General features: G+C 41.9%; 1 protein-coding gene across 5 annotated transcripts in view; it reads left to right on the forward strand.

Annotated features, from left to right (window-relative positions):
• Positions 1-10,258: 10,258 nt before the first annotated feature.
• CEP112 (centrosomal protein 112) overlaps positions 10,259-13,872 on the forward strand; it is a 408,382-nt gene continuing 404,768 nt past the window's right edge. For 2 of the 5 annotated variants that reach the window (XM_045080931.1, XM_045080930.1), the window contains exon 1: positions 10,260-10,391. The gene's annotated coding sequence lies outside the window, so the exon portion shown is untranslated. Of the gene's footprint in view, positions 10,405-13,872 lie in introns of all 5 variants that reach the window. The other 3 variants (XM_013054507.2, XM_013054504.2, XM_004749109.3) reach the window with 3 other exon arrangements.

A 13,872-nucleotide genomic window follows, 5' to 3' on the forward strand; every position in this document is an offset into this window, starting at 1 on the left:
GTACCAGATTCTCTGCCTTCTGTCTTGTTGCAGTGGATAAACTCAGTTTCCATCTAGGGGCAAACCATATGCACTGGATCCCATCTTCTCTCTCCCACTTAAGGATTTTGCTCCTGCCATGAGTGATCTTCCGTTTTTATTTTTTTTTCTTCCTATTGGACCATTTCTATCAGTGTAGAAATATACGGTAATATCACCCTTTACAAAAACCCTTCCTATTGTCTGACATCTTTTTCCAGCTACTGCCCTGTCTTTTTCTCCCTCTTTTTGTTTTTATTTTGTTTTAATTTATTTTAATTTTTAATTATTTTTAATTTCTTATATTCCTCTTTTTTATAAAAGTACTAGAAAAAGGTGTTTCTCTTTGCCAGCTCTACAAATAAGTCCTGTCACTACTCTTGAAATCTGTCTCCCCAAAATTCCCTCACTGATGCTTTTTCATTAGGGTTTGACCTGCTTGCTGTGGGTGGGGGCCAGAGCTCTCTTCCAAGATATTTCTCTGCCCCCACCCCCAAGGTGGTCATTCAAAAGCTCCACATTTCCATTACTTAACCTTAAAAAAGTTTTACTTTTCTTCCTCAATCTTTCCTTTCTGTATGGTCTTTCCCTCTCTGGGTCTTTGGGTTTGGGTTTGAGACCACTTGATACCCCCTCTTTGTAAACCAAAAAGCCCTATTTGGGGATTTTGCTGAGCAAAAGAGCCTTCTGCTCTGGACTTCCTCTCTTAGCACAAAACTTTACACCCACTGTTTCCTTTTACTTCTTACATACTATTTTTTAAATGAACCTCCCAGGGTACCTGGGTGGCTCATTCGGTGTCTGACTCTTCATTTTGGCTCAGGTCATGATCTCAGGGGTCGTGAGATAGAGACCTGCTCCACACTCGGCACAAGTCTCTTTCTCTCTCTTCCTCTGTTCCTCCCCTTCTCCTAATATCTCTCTCTAAAAATAAATAAATAAGTAAAATCCTTAAAATAAAAAATAAAAAAATAAAAGAGACCCTCCCCCCCATCCCGTGTAACAGGACTAAGAATGAAAAGACAGCAGTAAAAATTTTAGAGCATCTCCTTTTGCTCCAGACGTGATAGCAAGGTTTGCTCCAGAAAAGGAGAGAACATGTTTTTCTATTATCCTCCTTTTTGTTACAAATGTTTTCCTGATTAATTTTATTATTTCAAAATTTTAAAAATACATAGGAAAAAATTTTAAATTGCTCACTGTCCCTCAGCTCACTTGAACGGGACTATGGAGCCATGAATGTCAGTGATTTTCTTTATTTGGTGAGTGGTTATTGGGGGACTTTCTAATGCCGACCTGAGCTTCAAGGCCTTTTGCTCTATCTCTGAGGGCCTCTTTTTAATAAAGACTCACAATTAAGCTTTCCTGTTCTTTCACGAGGCCATTACCTACTTGGATCAACTGAGACATAATCCAGAATTTTTGAAGTTCTATAGTCTAGTTTATACCCAATGAACAAACATACCCAATGAGGGATTATTTACTTAAGTATTACCACCCATCTCAAGGGTATAACCAGTAGGATATGGGACAATCAGAATGGATGGCTGTCTTGGAGTGGGGGCTGGGGTGGGGTGTTGGGGCTGAAAGCCTCCCGATGTATGAGGTGTTACCCTTCAGTTAGACTGGTGAAAGTAAGGCACAAGGTCTTATGGGAAGAGCTGTTGGCCTCGTGGTTGGTACTCAGAGATTTGGGGCAACAGCTATCTATCAACTGGTGTAAAAGGTTTTCAATATTTTCACACCGTGTATGTCCTACTATGCCTCCTTTCAGGAAAGATTTGGAACATCTTGATGTTGAAAGGACGTAAACAACATAAAAAGAAAAAAACCCACATGCAACAAAGAAAACAGAACAAGAACATATATTGTATATTTAAAATTATTATACCTTTTATTTTTTAATGCTTTATTATTTCTTTAGAGTAGTTGTAGGTTTACAACAAAACTGAGAAGAAAGTGCAGAGGTTTCGCACACACTGCCCATCCTCACACACGCAGAGCCTAGCTGTTATCTGCATCACTTACCGAAGTGGTACATTTTTAGCCAAAGTGAAACCTACACTGACATATCACCCCAAGTTTACCTTGGTCTATTTCTGGGCTCCCTGTTCTGTTCCATTGATCTATTTGTCTATTATTTTGCCAATACCACACTCTCTTGATAACTGGACCTTCATGTCTGTTGTTTGGTAAGATCAGGTGTTCATAGTGCCAGTTTCCTGAGCCCAGAACTCCTATGTTCAACCTACAGCATCTCTTTACCTCCTATGCCCTTAACCTGCTCCACAAAGAAGCTCCTAGAACATTGTAGGTTTGTTGAGGATGGCGTTTTGCACCATTTTTTTTTTTTTCCAATGGAAGGCATTTCAGGCTTCTGGATAGGCTTGGGTCCCTGAAAAATTAATCAGAGTAGACTTTAAAGCTTAAGCCATAGTCCCGAGTCTTCTAATTTAATGATATTTTTATAGAAAGAAAAATCTGCTACTTTGGCAATTTGGATTAGAAGGCCCAGTCAGTAGAAACTGCCCAGTTCAGCCCTCCATTTCATGATTATGTGGTCCATTTAGCGACACAGGTAGATTGTCTTTCCCAAATGCTTTTCTTCTTAAAAGCTTTGGTCATCAGGTCACCCAGCATTAAAATTCAGCTATCCCCTCCCTAGTAGGTGTGCAGTGCTGACAGAGCAGGAAGTGCCTCCTTCCGCCTCCCACAGGGTCAGACAGAGAAAGAGTGAAACTATGGTTAAGGAGCCGGTTATCATCCTATATTTTAGCATCATTGAATTCATCTTCCCATGTTATGTGATAGAAATTAACTAGCAACAGCAGACCCCACCAACACTATAAGCTACATATGGCCAAGGAGGACTTCTCTCAATACAAGGAGGTCCCCAACTGTGCCTCCTAACGCCCAGCTTTCTTCTCTTGGATGATGGCTGGTTAGATTTCTCCATGCAAAGGTGTCCATGTTTTAGCTTTTCTCTCACACTGTCCTATGTATTTGTCAGGGGTTTAGAGTATCAAAAATGACTTCTCTCATTTCTAAGGCATTGACCAGTCTTTCAATATACAGGGTCTCATTTCTGAGGCCCCAAACTCAGTGACAAATATTCATCAGCGAAATTTCTCATGTACCCTGAGGATCATTCCCTACCTTAATCCCTAAGTGAAAGATGGAAAAGATACAAGAAACAGAAAAAGAAAAGAAAATCACCTGGGATGTGTGCAAGTGTGTGTGTGAGTGTGCGACATATGAGTCGACATGAACGTGTGTGTGTGTGTGTGTGTGTGTGTGTAACTATGCAATGTATGCTTGTGCACAAATGTGTGGGCGTGTGAGAGAAATAGTTCTTTGTGGGCAAATGCTGCCTCCTAGTGGCATCTCTTACTTTCAAAAGTGTTTGCGAGAACAGTTGGCAATGAATGAAAGAAGATAACCAAGTCTCCTAGGGTCAAGCATCAGGCAACTTTCCGTGTATCTCACCTTTGTTATTTTTATTTTCCCAGTTATACCATTGGGAAGGTAAAGAAACTCAAGCTCGGGGAGGTTATGTCACTTCGTTTATCAGAGTCACAAAGCTAGTGACAGTTACCCAAACTTCAGAACTACGTCTTTCCTACCACTCTCACGCTGCTAATTTAGCGATTAATTTTCCTGGTGGTTTGTCAAAATGATGGCAATCTAAAGTTAGAATTTCACAGCTTTGGGAGAAGTGCTGGAACATTCGTGGAGAGATTTCCTGGCAGGTGGTTGCCAGCGTGTAAGCACGCTGGCTGGGGGATATGCGTATTTCTGAAGGGGAGAGGAGCCGGTGTCTCTCTGTTGATAGCTCCCTTATGGCTCGTCCAAGAGGGCAGGATAGAGCAAGCCACAGGGACAGGGATCGAATGCCAGATGCAGCTTACTTCCGGCGTAAGGATGGAATCCAGCATCACTGTAATAAAGGTGGTAACTCTTTTTCTTCTTTTTTTCTTAGTAGTGAAGAAAAGAAAATAATGCCTCGCAATTCTGTTCCTGCTCTCTTTACACTGCATCTATCTTTTGTCTTACGATTTCTATTTTATGACCTGAAAATAGGAAGTTCTGAATCATTTCCTATCCAATTTAAGGAATTTGCTGGCTGTAGGATTATTGTGATATCGACCTCTAATGTGTTTACATAATAATAATCATTCTTGGTATTTGTAAATTGCTTTCCATTTAGATAGCTGAGATTCATTCATTTATTTCACTCTAATAATACAGAGTATCTTGATAATGCAAAATGGTGAATCAACTGAAACTTGAGTAGTTAGATTCTCAGCTCATGCTAAGTACTGTGTGCAGAGGCATTATTGGTTTTGAAACGATAAATCAAAATATGGAAGTTACGGACCTCATGTCAAATTCTAGAAAAATGGGCAAAGGGCTAAAGGGGTCCTTTGCAAATGAATAAAAAGAAAAAAAAACTAATAGAGATTTTAAAAATATTTCAATTTTTCTAAGAGTGGAAAAGGCAAATTAAAGAGGACTGTTTTTAATATACAGTTAGCACAGATTAGAAAAATTGTTAATGTGAGATAGCCTCTCTCAGGGACCATTGGGTGGGACTGCAAATTTGCAAAACACTCCTAGAAAGAAATTTGACAATACTGATCAAAAGCCTTAATTTTTTATGCTCATTGGAATATCTTTTATGGAGATAGCTGAAACTTCAACCAAGGTGCATATATTTAAAGATATTTATTGTAACATTATTTATAAGAGTAAAAAATTGCTAATAACTTACATGTCCAATCATGGAAGAAAAATTAAGCAAATTTTGTTGGATCCAAATGATGGAGCAATAAGTAGACAGTAGAGCAATTACACATGCACACACACACACACATACAATTTGAGGAAATATATGCAATTATTAATAGTGGTTATTCTTTAATGGTAGAATTATACATAATTTTTATTTTCTTCTTGAAACCTTTCAGTGTCTTCCAATTTCCGTATAATAGCACTAAAATTTTGTAATCTGATTTAAAAAACAATTCAAAAATCTCCATCTAGAAAAAACATTTCATTTCTCTTTATAGGTAACTTTTGATTTATTATTATCATTTTTAAAATATTTTATTTATTTATTTGAGAGACAGAGAAAAAAGAGAATGAGCAGGGGGAGAGGCAGAGGCAGAAGGAGAAGCAGTCTCCCGACTGAGCAAGGAGCCAGATGCAGGACTCAATCCCAGGACCCTGGGATCCTGACTTGAGCCAAAGGCAGATGCTTAACGGACTGAGCCACTCAGGCGCCCCTATTATTCTTGCTAGTAAGTGGGGATAACTGCCTGATAGTCCACTGAAGTGATCCAAAGTCACTAACATTTGTTCTTAGGTATTGTACTTTCTCTTTTATATGTTTATTATTCACAGTCTTTCCAAATAGTGGACAAATTCACATTGAAGCTCTTGAAGCCCTGACTCAAAAAAATTTTAGAGGAAAAATAGAGTAAATTTCAAAATTTTGGGTCTGAGTCCATTTTCCCAAAAGAGTGCTATTTTTGGAGAGATTTGAGGCTATTTAGAAAGCAAAGCAGAACTTAAAATATGTTTAATCACTTCACCTAGAGAATCACTGGCCACATTTGATTTGTATTCTTACATGTTTTCCTTTCTTTGTGTGTCTGGCACGTATGTAAAATAGAATCATCATATTTTGTAATGCACTTTTAGTATTTATTAGTGCAGACTTCTACTTTCGATATGACTCTTTAAGGCAATTAAGGTATCACAAGAATGCCTTTAGGAAATTGTAAGTTGCGTTTTTTTTTTTAATTTAAAGATTTTATTTATTTATTTGACAGATCACAAGTAGGCAGAGAGGCAGACAGAGAGAGAGGAGGAAGCAGGCTCCCTGCTGAGCAGAGAGCCCGATGCGGGGCTAGATCCTAGGGTCCTGGGATCATGACCTGAGCTGAAGGCAGGGGCTTTAACCCACCAAGCCACCCAGGCACCGCTTATGGTCATGTTTTTACTATCATGTTCATATTCTATTATCGACTGTGTTACCCTTGGTTTTTTAAAAATTGAGGTTAAATATTACTAGTTTTTGAAACAAACTTCTTTCATTTAAGTCACTTGTAGCTGATAGAAAATAATAGGTATTTTTGGAAACAATATTTTCAATGATAATGTTTCAATTTCAATCCGGTTTCTAACGCTGGAGCTAAAACAAGGTTGGGTATATATTTTCTTATCCTGACTTTATAATGACTATATAGTGTTTGCTTTATCTCCCCTCTATTCCCATAACATACTTTTTATATACCTTTCAAGCCAGGTGATGTAATCTGATTCCAAATATGGTTATTTGGTGTTTGTCTTATTACCTCCTACTATACGTTAAACTTTTGGAGGGTGGAAACTCATCTTTGTTTTCAAACTCCAGAAGCTTTGTTGAAGCTGGAACCATTTGTGAAGTCCCCTTCTCTGAGAAAGGAATCCTGATCCTTGTCCTTCAGCACAAAGGTGAGCTACTAAAATGTCACGTTAATACAGCGGGATGCCCCATTTCCTGACCACACCTGATCTGATTAAGTGTTCTTCCTTGATTCAAATTAGACCAATCAAGTGCACTCTCCCAGGAAGAAGTTTGGATTCAGAACAGTTAGTCTTCCGGGGCCTCTTGAATGAAAGCTTTGTAAACTAGGAAGTTAAGGGTGGCCATGTTCCACCACAGGTGCAGAGAAAGGCTCAAAAGACCCGTCTGCCTTCATTCTTTGACTGATAAACATTTACAGATTGTCTGTAAGTGGCAGGTATTCTGCAAGGTGCTGGGTCTCCAATGATAAACACAGCATATATGGTTCCTCTCCTTGTGGATCCTACAAACATTTGAGAAAGATTGCTAGTTTAGTGAATAATTGATTACAAATTTTGATAAATGCAATGAAGAGAAGGAACAGGGGCTTTGAAAGAGAATAATGGGTGCATTAAGAATCGATGAAGGATTGAGTAAGTGACATTTAAGCCGAGGTGAAGAGCAAGGTGTTAGAACATTCCTGGTAGAGGAAACATTCCCTGTAGATACATACTAGATGTTCACTGACACCTAGTAGCATTCAATAAATACATTTTCAGCTGAAAATTATCATGCATTGTAAGAAAACCAGACACAGAAGTCCTATTAGTTGGTTGCCCTAGGTGTTTGGCCTTAAAAGGTTTATGTGAAGCTCTATTTTTCAGGCCACATAAGCTTGGGGCCATATTGCAGCAGTCACAAAAGAGTATTTATCTGTCTTCACCCTTGAGGTCCCTGAGTGAACTCTGATTCTCGCCATTTCTTCCCAAATATTAATGAAGGTTCCTAGGGTGGGTCTCATGCATGCTGTGTATGTTACTAAACTATCATAGGCTTGCATCATTTATTTTTCTCTAAGTGCCCGTAGCTATGAGGATGCTGTTATTCTCACTTCTTGTCTCTGATGCTTGATGAAGGTGTTCCTGGTGCTAATTTTCACTGATGCTGCCTTGAGGTTGCTGGCGCCCACACTAGGGGCAATGTTGTCTGTACTGAGTGTGCTACCTTCAGAAATTACATTCACAAATGCCGGTTATGGCTTCTGTTCTCAATGGTTAAATGGGTAATCAATCCACACCCAGGAGTTCTTAACCTAGATTCTATGGATGGGCTTCAGAAATTCTGGAAACCCTTTGATTTGTATCCATATTGTGGGGCATGGGGGCATTTGATGGTGAAGGAGGAAGGAAGGAAGGTTATACATTTTTAATATTTTCGAAGGATGTTCCTTACCTCTAAAGATTAGGAATGACTCTGTTACAACAACAGGAGGAGAACTGGAAGCCATTCCAAGGCCAGCACTGTGCTTTATGGAGAATAGCCTTTCTCTTCAAATTTTTTTATCGTCATGGAACCAGACCTGCTCACCATCTCTTAGGATGAGTTACTTCCTAGCAGTTCCTTGATTCTCATGTAAAGAGATTCTTTATATTTTCCACCAGACTGCTCACTAAGATGTATATAGGCTTAAATCCCAAGAGAAACGCAGCTTAGTCTCAAACTGGTATCCCAGCTTCATATTTATAACATAAATGACACTAATAACCTCCATGCATATCATAACAATATTTTCGTCTGCATAAATATATATGTATGTACAGTTGACACTTGAACAACATAGGGATTATCCATGTTGAAAAGCCATGTGTAATTTTTAACTCTCCCAAAACCTAACTACTAATAGTCAATTTTGACCAGAAGTCTTACTGATAACACGAATAATTGATTAATACATATTTTGTGTGTTACATGTATCATTTACTGTATCCTCACAATAAAGTAAGGCAGAGATAAGAAAATCATAAGGAAAGAAAAAACACATTTACAGGACTATACTGTTGTTATTTATGGGAAAAAATTGGTGTATAAGTGGACCCAGGCAGTTCCAACCCATGTTGTTCAAGGGTCAATATACTTTTTTTTTTTTTAAGATTTTATTTATTTGACAGACAGAGATCACAAGTAGGCAAGAGGCAGGCAGAGAGAGAGAGGAGGAAGCAGACTCCCTGCGGAGCAGAGAGCCCAATGCGGGGCTCAATCCCAGGACCCTGGGATCATGACCCAAGCTGAAGGCAAAGGCTTTAATCCACGGAGCCACCCAGGCACCCCCAATATACTTTTTAAATGAAAAAATTGGCAGTCTCATAGTTCTTAAAAGTGGAAAGGGAGATTTTCTTATCTTCTTACCTTCTTTCACTTATTTAGGGAAAATACTTAAGAAGTCTACTTTCTTAATTTTTTTTAGTAATGACTTTTTACTTTCAATCATATTTTTCCTGCAATTATTTCTGCTCAGATGAACTTGACTTTATTTTTACCTTTGATCTCTTTTTTCACCTTCCTTTTTTTTGCTCATTTCATTTAGACATCAATTGTCAAAAACTCATTTCACGTTCTCCCTTCAATGTGGTTATATATTTCGAACTTCACTGAGTGGTCAAATTCTTGCAGTTAATTGCTTGCATGGGTTTTGCATCCCTGAATCTCATTGCAAATGATCTGGATGACTGATCATTCTTTAGCCATAAACATGCTTTGGAAATATGCTTTGGAAAACTAATTTCTAAAGCATTTCAGTTTCCTTCCTTTAGCCTTTATAATTTGTCATGGAAACAATGAAGAACTGTTGATGCTTATTTCTGGTAGGATGAATTTGAAAAAGCACCTTGGAGAGAATACGATTTCCCTCTGGAAGCTTGAAAGTAACGAGTTACAAATGAATGAATCTTCTATTTTCTTTATGGAAAAACTGAAAAGTTGCTTCAAGCTGTGCTTATGTTAGATTTGGCATCACACTGAGTGTATCGCGGATACTGCAGAAGAAATCCTGTTGTGAAATTAGATGAGAAACAGTGGTAAACTGAATTTCACTTAAGTGAGTGTTTTTACAATTTAAATTTTGTTTCTGCCTGGTATTTGGATAAATATACTTCAGAGCTCTTCCAGAAATGTAATAGAAGACCAAAAAATATCACAACATAGCAACGCAGACATGGAGACTGCCGTTGAGGTGCTTGAGACTTCCTGGGAGTAAAACAAATTACATTTTCCCACTGGATCTTGCTATTCTACACAGGACTGGTAAACACAAAACCCTTTATTTTATTTCAGCATCCTCAGAATTTGGGGCCCAGTTTCTTTAGACCTCGGAGAGTTCTGAATGCAAAAAACCAAAAACCAAAACCAAAAACCAAAACAAAACAAAACAAAAAACAAGCTAATGCTCACTTTCCCCCTTTAATCCGACCTCATCATTCACCTTTGGTTCCCACTTCTGAGATACCAGGCAGTACATTCTCACTTCTGTAGACTCAATGACGTCTGTCCACATGGGCACACCCTTCTGTGAACACCCCTCCAGCTATTCTATTTCTTTTTACCCTTTACCTGTTTCTTCTCTACAACACCTAAAATGTTCACAAGAGACTCTCCTCGCTGGATGACCCAGGAGAGCAGTGTGCCGACAGCGATCGTGTTACCTTGGGAACCTCTGCCTACGTACCATCAGGCTGCTCAGCCAGCTTGGAGGCTGCGCGACACCCGGGAACGTCGCCATGGCAACAGCGCCCGGCGCGCTCACCGGGATCTGGAGGGAACGAGTACGGAAGTCCCGCCTCCGAATTGCCGGGAGCGTCGCCATGGCAACGGCGCCGCGCGCAGGTCGCGAGCGGCGGGGTGGGAAGGGGGCGGGGAATGAGGGCGCGGAAGTCCCCGCCCCTGGGCTGCTAGGGCGGCGGCGACCGCCGCGGCCCGCAAGGATTTGAAACCGTTTTTTCTGTGGCGGAGGTGGCGGCGGCGGCGCGGCCGACCGGAACGCTTGCATGTAGGGGCGCCAGGTTCTCGACTTCCCGAATTTCCCCGCCCCGACCCTACACCCGGGTTCTCGAGTGGAATTTTGCGCGGGAGGGCGGCCGCCCCTCCGTGCGGGCCCGTTCGGGGAGGGGCGTCGCCCCGCAGGCCCCGGGCCCGTTCGCAAGGCCTGTGGGGCGCGCGCCCGGCTGGGGGGTGAGGGTGAGGGTGAGGGGGGGTATTGAGGGTGGGGTTGGGGCGTCGGGGCGCGGACCGCTGCGATTCCACTTGGGGGTGAAACCCATTCCCGGAAAGTTCTGGGTAAAGTTTGCTAGATGGATGGAGCTGGTCGGCAGGACGCGGTCCCGAGGTCGGACCGCAAGGTTGGTGCTGGGGAGGAGAAATCTGTGTCCTGCACAGGGCAGGCGAGCGGCCGCGGCCTCGCGGGCTCGCAGCCCCCCGCCCCGCGCCCGCTGGCCGCTGAGACACGGGAAGTTCCTCCGAGGACAGGATGGGCGACCCCGGAGTTAGGGCCGGACGGGTGTGCTGGCTCCCGTGTGGGCGACAGTCCCGACGCCCGAGTCCTCGGAATGGCCTGGCCCGGCGCCACGGCGTGCGTGCGGGGGACACCGAGTGTCCCCGAGGTCCGGGGTTCAGGAGAACAGCACCGGTGCAGACGAACAGCTTTTGTTCTGATCCTTGTGTGGCTGTTTTAGCATTTGTCCATTATATTCAGAGATGAGTAAAAATAAGGTACAGAAGGCGAACGGAGTGACAGGGGCCTCTGCGTGGTGGCCAGGCTGCAGTCTGGCGCGCACGACGGCGGGCACACAGTGTCCAGGCCCAGCTGCCACTTTCCGTGAGACTGACTCTAGGGCAGTCACTCCACGCCGCTGAGCCTCGACTTCCTCCCTGGGGAAATGGCCATGAAAGAGGGCCGGTCTCCCAGGGCGATGACTGGGAACCGTTTGTAAAGCGCACAGCATGCTGCTGGCACCGTCGGGGAAGTCCTAGTCCGTGCTCTGGTAACTGTCCAAGCATCACGTGCACCTGTAAAACTTCTGATTTACCGAGGGACGCAGGTCAAGTTTTCTGGAATGACTCACCATGCGTTTAAAATAATGGTTTGAGGAAAACTGATTTTTGCAACTTCTAGGAGTTTGTTTATTGTGTTTGGCCTAGGTGTATTCTTTGGCAGTGTGGCTTCTTTTCTCCCAAGGCCTTTTAATATGGGTGGCTTGCATCTGCTTTGCTGATGCCTGTGGAGGCTAAGCACCTTGAGAAGGTCTTAGCCCATTTAATAGGTGTCCACATGTAAATAGGTTTAAAAAAAGTCAATGCCAGTGAGTTAAATAAAAGACGTGGTCAAATATAGATTATTACCATAAGCAGGAGTGACCCAACTGAGTTCTTTTTTTTGCTTTTAAAGTAATTTATGTGATTGGGTAGGCACATGAGACATACTGAAATACAGTTTTAAGTAGTGATCAACCTTTTTGCCTAGCTGGAACTACGTAGATAATAGTTTGTTTACAAGATGTAATTTGGGTAGCAAGAATTCCTTGAAGGTTTGAAATGATAACTTAATTTTTTCCTTTTTGCATTTCTTAATTTTGTTGGCAAATAAGTAAAGGATAAGGAGATGTAGATTTTTAGCTTTTTCCCAATATCACATTGACCCTTGATTGAGTTTTTTAAAAAAGTGTACTCCACTATTGTGTCATTATAGTGATTGCCTTTCTGCTTTTCAAAATATGTCTTTATTAGTTGGAGATGTCTCTGATGTTTATGTAAATGCCCAAGAGGTCAGATATAATGGATCTGAGAGCTAGGGATTTCAGAATTTTAACCTGAGCTTTGTGCTTAATTTCATGACTTTGAGGCAGTATTTCAGCTGTTGAGTTTTAGTTTTCCCTAATATTAAACACTAACATCTCCTGTGTGTGTCAAAGGATTTATTGTGAATTAGTGATTATTAGAAATCTTTTTGTTTTAGCTTTATCTATGGGTGTTCTCAGGCAAATGTTTGAGCACCTGTGCAGGTTGCACTGTTTCAGTCTGGGAGTACTCCTAGGCTAGAGTGGTGCTTAAAATTGTGAGTTTGGGAGGTTCTATTTGTGTTTTCATCCATTTTAATAGTTACTTTTTAGCTTTATGATCTAATATCCTGCAGTAGTAACATAGCCCTCTGCTACCAAGTACCTTAACAGGTGTAATTATACAGGAATGCCATTAGTTAGTGTAGGAATGCCAGATGACCAACCAAACACCCCCAAGCCAACTAACCAATCAGAACATGCATTTAAATAAAATTTGACTTAACCATGTCTTACATTTGAAAATATGTTTCTTCTACTGTGATGCACCAGGTAGGATGACCAGTTATGGTAAATAAGAATTAAGGCCATGTACTATTTCTATTCTAGAAGATCTATTTGGTACTTGCAACAGAATATTCTAAAAGAATTATTAGTCTCACTTTAAAGTGGGACATTATTCTGTATTGTTAGTATTTATGTACCAGTCAGTTCTTGAGCTTCTAATAAGGTGCCACATAATGTGCCAGGTACCTACCAAGACGTGTACGTCATGGGCCCTGCCTTCCAGGAGCATCTCACAGATGGTGGAAGACATGTAAAAAACGAACAGAGATTTACGAAAAATAATGGCACAGTGAGTGCCGCGCCACACATGTGATCAGTGCACACGGAGAAGGGAACACAGGAGTCTGGGCCGAGTGGGGCAGGATTTTCTCTGAAGCGCCATTTGGGCTGCATTTTCCTGACTGCGGGCAGAGGGAACCCCCTGTGAAGAGGATGTGGAATCATGTCAGGGCTTGGAGTGTTGCAAGAATGGCGCAGAGGTCACGGGCAGGGATGTGGCCCTTGGTGGGTAGAAGAATTAGGCAGAGAGGTGAGAGGTGGGCTCAAATGCAAAGGCACTCGTAGGCCCAACTTTGGGTTTGGGTATATGTTGATGCAGTAGGTCAAGAGAGATTCTTAAATAGAGAGTGATATGCTTAGCTTTGCACTTAGGGAACTTACTCTGGGACCAGTGACTGAAGTAGGGAAACCAGACGGTGGGGAGGTCGGCTGGAGGAGGGCAAGGGAGTGGTGGGAAGGGCTTTCTCGGAGCTGGTGACAGTGAGAAGCGAGACACCAGCAGGTCTGGAGACATTTCTGAGTATTTGTTGCTATATTGGCTTGAGGGGGGTTTAGAGAGTGGGAACAGTGGAGGGGGCGGAGGCCATGGGGATGGAAAGTTTGGACCCACGAGGAGGTAACTGAGAGGTGATGGAAATCCTGGCATTAGAGACAACAGTTAATGCTTCAGACACAGAAGCAAAGGAGGGAAGGAGGTATTCTGTTCTCTTAGAGGTAAGCCGAGAGGTGGAGGGAAGAGGATTCGGGGTGTCACCACTGGATTATTTTTCCCATGAAAGAGGAGGTAAGATTTTTTTAAAATTGAGAGTGAGGGGAGACAAGAGCAGTTTGAGGGGCTTTGAGCAGCTTTTA

Source organism: Mustela putorius, unplaced genomic scaffold, assembly GCF_011764305.1.
Source record: "Mustela putorius furo isolate JIRA1106 unplaced genomic scaffold, ASM1176430v1.1 tig00000487_pilon_pilon_pilon, whole genome shotgun sequence".
Classification (NCBI taxonomy): domain Eukaryota; kingdom Metazoa; phylum Chordata; class Mammalia; order Carnivora; family Mustelidae; genus Mustela; species Mustela putorius.